The sequence below is a fragment of the Gossypium hirsutum genome, chromosome D08 (genome assembly GCF_007990345.1).
Source record: "Gossypium hirsutum isolate 1008001.06 chromosome D08, Gossypium_hirsutum_v2.1, whole genome shotgun sequence".
Classification (NCBI taxonomy): Eukaryota; Viridiplantae; Streptophyta; class Magnoliopsida; order Malvales; family Malvaceae; genus Gossypium; species Gossypium hirsutum.
In genome coordinates, this window is record NC_053444.1 from 23,187,393 (window position 1) to 23,193,659 (window position 6,267).

A 6,267-nucleotide genomic window follows, 5' to 3' on the forward strand; every position below is an offset into this window, starting at 1 on the left:
CACCCCTATTCCTGATGTAGTTCATGTTCTTGGGTGGGTTCTCAAGATACTGACCTATAGGTCTATCTCCATCGTATATTGAAGATCTACTAAATGTTGATTCAATCTAGTTGAGTCTATCCAAGATTTGTTGGTATTTGTCTTCCGCCTAAACAACTTTCACTACGGACAATCTCTTACCATAAGTAGATCATTCATTTGGCCATTGGTAGGAACTCATTGCCATGTTTTCTATTAGATCATAATCATCCTCGTATGTTAAGTTCATCAGGCTACTCGTGCGGCTCCGTCTAGTCTTGATCTTGTGTTTGCATCCAACCTATTGTAGAACATCTGCAATCGTAACCAGTCGGACAGACCATGGTTAGGGTATCTTTGAACCAACATCTTAAACCGTTCCCAAACTTCATGAAAACTTTCTCCTTCTAGTTGTTTAAATGTTGCAATCTCCCTCCTGAGTTGGACCATCTTGCTAATAGGAAAGAACTTGTGTAGAAACTCCTCTACAAGTTCATTCCATGTTGTGATGGATCCTGGTGCTTATGAATATAACCAAGAGAAAGCATTATCTATTAAGGAGAAGGGGACAACTGAAGATGAATAACATCATCGGTGACCTCGTTAAATTTAAAAGTATCACAAAGTTGGAGGAACGATTTTAGATTTTAATTTGGGTCCTCCGTCATTGTCCCTCTAAATTGCAGATTATTATGTATCATCTGCATCATGATCGATTTGGTCTCAAAATTATTTACCATGATGGTCGGCATAGCAGTGAAACTTTGCACTATGTCTAGATTTGGTAGAGCATTGTCTATTAAAGTACATTCTTCTTGAGCCATTTGTGGGTCTAACAGTAATTATGGCGGTGGTTGTGGTGGTAAGTCTTGTAGGTTAGGTTCGTCGAAGAACAAATTTTCTCGTGGTGGATTAATCATAGTAGGTGGAATATTTTGCATCTGTTGTTGTTGTTGTCGGTGATTTCTACGAATTATTCTTCTATATCAGGGACTGGCTCTATAGGTCTACCCCTACTTCGAGTCATACACTAAAACCACAAAGAAAAATAAAAACATTCGTAAAGAGAAATAAAAACAATTACAAATTAAATCATATCTTATAATTTAAAATTTTCCTAATTATTCTATTAAACGCAAAAATTAAAACTAACTTAGTCACATTGCCTCCCTCGCAAACGCGCCAACAACTTAATTGCCTCTGGACGTACTAACATCTAGAGTGTAATTCCTACAACCAAATATAAGCGTTAAGCGATTTCCGTAAGTATAAGGGTCAGGTTGTAATATAGTTTATCCAATGAAGTACGGAAGTACTTCGAGGATTGTACCCAAAGGAGGCGAAACTAAATTAATCTTAACTTCAACGTTAATAAACCTAATTAGTAATTTAATTAAATTATATTACGGTAAATCCTAAGGTGATGAAAATACATATTTTATAAAAAATAATTTAGATGCATAAAAATAAAGATATAAAACTAATTTGTAGGTTTAATCAATTCTAAGGGCAAAAGACTAACTCGCTTCAGTGGTTGTAACTAATTCCTATTTTAGGTTCTATCCTATCAACTAGCCCTTAACCTAGTAGGATCTTTCGATCTTCCACTAAACTAATGAGTTGACAAGAACTACTTATCTCTCGACCTCACAGTCAAGACCGGATTGGGGTAAAGGTTCACGGATAGACAATACCAATTTTGGGTTCATTCCCACCCAGATGACTTCTTAGGGTTGTTAGGCCTAGGGTTTTAAGTTCTTCATATCCTAACCAGCTGATCTACTAAGAAACCCTACATAATGTCCACTCGCTAGTCTCCCATAAGGGGATTAATTCCTCATGGATCTCATAAACATCATAAACTAGAGTAAACAGATGAACATGGATAATAAATCAAGAGTAGAGTTTAAAGAGAAATCTTGATTTATATTGATAAGCGTGTAAACACAATCCACAAAGAGTTGATGAATTCTCCAAATTAGATTATCCGAAGAACAAGAACAAAACTAGAATCAAATTATAAATAAAAATAACCTAAGTATAGAATAACCTAAAGACAACTAAAAATTGAAACTAAATAAAGCTGTAAACTAAAACTTGAATAATCATCCCCTATGAAGTGTTCAGAGAGGTCTATTTATAGATTTAGGGTTGGTCATCATCTATTGATATAATTCGGCTGACGTTTTCATGTTAAATTTGTTGTGCTGACCAAAACAGCCTTGGCTCCTTAATCTTCTACATCAAGGTGGTGTCTCGACATCCTCTAGCCTATGTCACGACATTGGTGGCAGTTTATAAGCTCAGGCTTGATTTTAGGGCGGTGTCACGACAACCTCTAGCTGTGTTGCGACACTGAAGGCAAATTGCTATTTTGGATGCTATGCTCACTATGGTGCGACATCGACCTTCTGTGTTGCATTGCGGCCAATCTCGTGTTCTCATGCCTTTAAATGATGTCCTGCACACTCACCAAATATGTTAGCCTTCCTTTAGGCCTATTTTGGCCCCTAAGGTTATATAAATAGCTCAAATCACACTTTTTATCAATTACGAAGTAAAAGTGAAAACTAAGTAAAATATAACGAAATTGCTTTCACATAAGCTCCTTAAGTACAAAAAATGATTTAATCTGCTACAATGAATTACGGTAAATCAATCGAATTTTCTTTTCTTTTACTTTTTATCTATTGACTTCGCCTTTGGCTACGTACGATAATTCAATATGGAAACAATGTTAAATTTGCACACATTCAAACATAGAAAACATTCAATTAACTAACATGTATAATCTCAACTTAACTTCTTACAACCCTAATGTTTGATTTTTACATAACTCATAATTCTCATGTTCGAATCTAATTCCGACCCTAGAACTATAATCTAGGAGTCTCAAGTTATCTAAAAACATGTCCATTATTCAAATTTCTAACCATTCTCTGTTTAGCTTCCAAGCATTCATCAATTGCTAGTTTAACAAAACTTAAAAAATTTTACATCTAATGAATGGGCTTAACTTATCTATCATCTTAATTTATTAATCTAACAAAAAGAAAGGAAAACTTCACTAACCTCTTAATTAGGCTCACAACAATGGACAAAACCCTTGGAAATTTTTCTTTTTCTTCTTTATCTCCTATTTCCATTTGGGAAGAAGATGAAATGGCCATTTCTTTCATCCTTTCTTTATATTTCCTTTATTATTGAATACAATTAAACTTAATCTAATTAATCTAATGCTTAGTTTCATACTTGGGGAAAGTTAGTAGAAGTTAATGGCATAGATCATGGCTTCCCACTAACTCATTCAAGCCACGATCAAATTGTATTTAAGGACTTTTAATAATAGCTCATCTAATCCCTCAAATCTAGTTACTTTACAATTTAGTCCTATTGTATTAGTTACTAATATTCCAAATAAATTACTTATTAAATTATCTCATATACTCGTTCTCACCCTAGAGTCCTCTCGATTATTTCTTTTCAAAACGGCTTGGTTTAAGAAAGTTGACCCCTAAAAATCCATTTTTTCGACATTGACGAAAATCAGGTCATTACAATTTACCCTTTATTGGGATATGAGTCCCACTATTGTAAATGAAGTCACACCATGCTAAAGTTGTATACCCAACGTATTAGTTGTGACCTTATTACTAATTGAACTTAGGCTTTTAATACATCGAAGTATACGATTCGCGTATGCATAATCCACCACTTACTTAGGATTAAGGTAATTCACACTATGAACATCACAAGAGAATATATCCATAAATACATCTAAGATTAATTCTACTTAGGTCATATCTAATGTATTGTCATTCTAGACAATCACATCTACGTCTCTGACAATACATCTACGTCTCTATCTTTTGGGAGTCAACCTCTTTGATACCCAAGACGAGGTATCTCTCCAATTGAACTTGATAGATGGCATAATAATCCCTAAATTAATTTGATTAATATCAATTAATTAGACTATGGACCATTTAGATTATATACTAGTATAAGCTTTCTTCTCGCATTTTGATTCAATAACATAATACAACTTAATATTAGTTAAACATGTAACAACCCATTTTCAATAGAATCAGAATGGTGGTTTTAGGACCACAAATTTGACGTAAATTTTTATTATTTTATTATTTTAATGTCTATGGGATATTAGTAAGTTTGTATTAAAATTTCGTTGAGAAATTTTGATGTTTGCATGATTAATTAAGTAAAAAGGACTAAATCATAAAAAGTATAAAAGAAGAGTTCTATTAGTTAAAAGGGTCAAATGGTTATGAAATTGTAAACTAAAAGACTTGGACGGTAATTAGACCAATTGAGGTGATTGTGGATGTTTATGGACATGGTTTTAATGAAATAATTAAAGTTTTTAAAGGTTAAAATAATAATTTGATAAATAATGTTAAAATAATTAATGAATTAAACTCACCTTCTTCCCCATTTCAATCTATCATCGAAAATCACCATAGAGATTGAGCTTGAGCATTTGGTTGGCTTCTCATCTTGCATGTAAGTGATTTTGAACCCTATTTTTAATTATTTCTATGTTTTTGAGGCCGTTTTAGCTTAATCTAACTAGTTTGGGGGTCAATTTATAAAACTATTAAAGGTTGAGGGTTACACCATGAATGTTCTTATATGATTTTTTATGTTTAATGGTAGATTATAAGTCCTTGTTGATAAATAAACAAGTTTTGTAAAGTGATTTTTGATGAAAATTTACATATAGAGATTGATTTGTAAAAATAGTAAAAGTTCATGTTAATTTTATGAAGTTATGATTTGTATGGGCTGGTTTAAGTCCCTAATAAATTTGGTTACCTTGAATGGGGGATTAAAATGTTTAGATTTCAATTTATAAACTTAAGGACTAAATTGTGATAAAGTTAAAATATTAGGGGCAAAATAATAATTTTGCATAAATATGAAATGTGGACTAAATTAAGTACTATAAGTATTAAATGGATTGAAATTGTCTATTTAGATCAAGATAACCACATACGGACTTAGATCGAGGCAAAGCTAAAGCTTCGGAATAACTTGTTTTAACTTTCACACCCCTAGTTGTCGAGGTAAGTTTATGTGAACATTTATCATTTTAATGTTATTTCAAATAGTATGTTAAAATGTTATTTATCATGTGAATTGATCGATGTGTAAAGAAATCAATATAATGATGATTACCGAATCCCGATTGAACCTTAAGAATTAGTAGGATACAAATGACATGTCATTAGGGATTTCATGTTTCAGGTGTTGGTCTTGAATGTCTTACCGATGGTTGAGGTCTTGCATTTGGTGCAGATACTCCATAACTCGTGTGATCAGCATCGTGTAGCTTACATTCTTACCCACAGCTTGTGTGAGCAATGATGTAAAGGAAAGGTTACGGTTATATGTTTAAGCACATTTCGTGTGAGCTTTCCCGAGTATCCGATGATATTTTAGATGGTTCAACGAGCAAGAAAAGGGATTGAAATGGTAAGTTTTCAAGTGGAATTGTAAAAATTCTCATGAAAAGGATGTATGAATCAAATGAGGTATTTTCATATGAAAATGACTTATCATATGGTTAATTCAAATGAGTTGTGTATAAATGCACTAACTTGTGTATTGATGATAATGTATAGGCTTGTGTCAAGCTTGTGGTTTTGATTATATTATGCTTATACTTATTTTTATATGAATGAAATGGTAAGTTATGTTTTATTTTCTGTGAACTTACTAAGCATTAAGTGTTTACGTAGTTTCTTTCCTATGTTTTATAGATTATCGGAAGCTTGATCGGTTTGGAAGCTCATCGGAGATCTATCACACTATCCAACATAAATATCGATAGTTTTTAAATGTTTTGGCCAAGGTTATAAAGGCATGTATAAGTTAAATTGTAATGTCATTGTGATAAATGTTTAGTTGGTGGATTGACTTGTATAAGTTATGAAAGTTATCTCATTTTGGCACCATATGATACCTTGTTAGATTATGTCGTTTTGGTTAACGTGTGATGCATGTTTAGAATTACTCATATGGTATGTTTTGAATTGGTATGATAGTGACCAAGAATGGCATGTTTTAGAAAGTATTAAACTAGATATTGATGTTTGAAATTAGGTAAATTTGACATGTTTAGGTAAGTTTTGATGATTGCTTTTGAGGTGCCTTTGATTGGCATATTGGTTAGTTGAATTAGGACCTTTGGAATGGTAAATATATACATGTTTAGGTATGGTTTGATGC

The 6,267-nt window shown here is 32.6% G+C and overlaps 1 non-coding gene across 1 annotated transcript; it reads left to right on the plus strand.

The window, feature by feature from the left end:
- The first annotated feature begins 355 nt into the window (after positions 1 to 355).
- Positions 356 to 462, plus strand: LOC121220488 (small nucleolar RNA R71). The gene has a single exon (XR_005917690.1). It is a non-coding gene; the product is annotated as a small nucleolar RNA R71 (small nucleolar RNA).
- Positions 463 to 6,267: the final 5,805 nt, after the last annotated feature.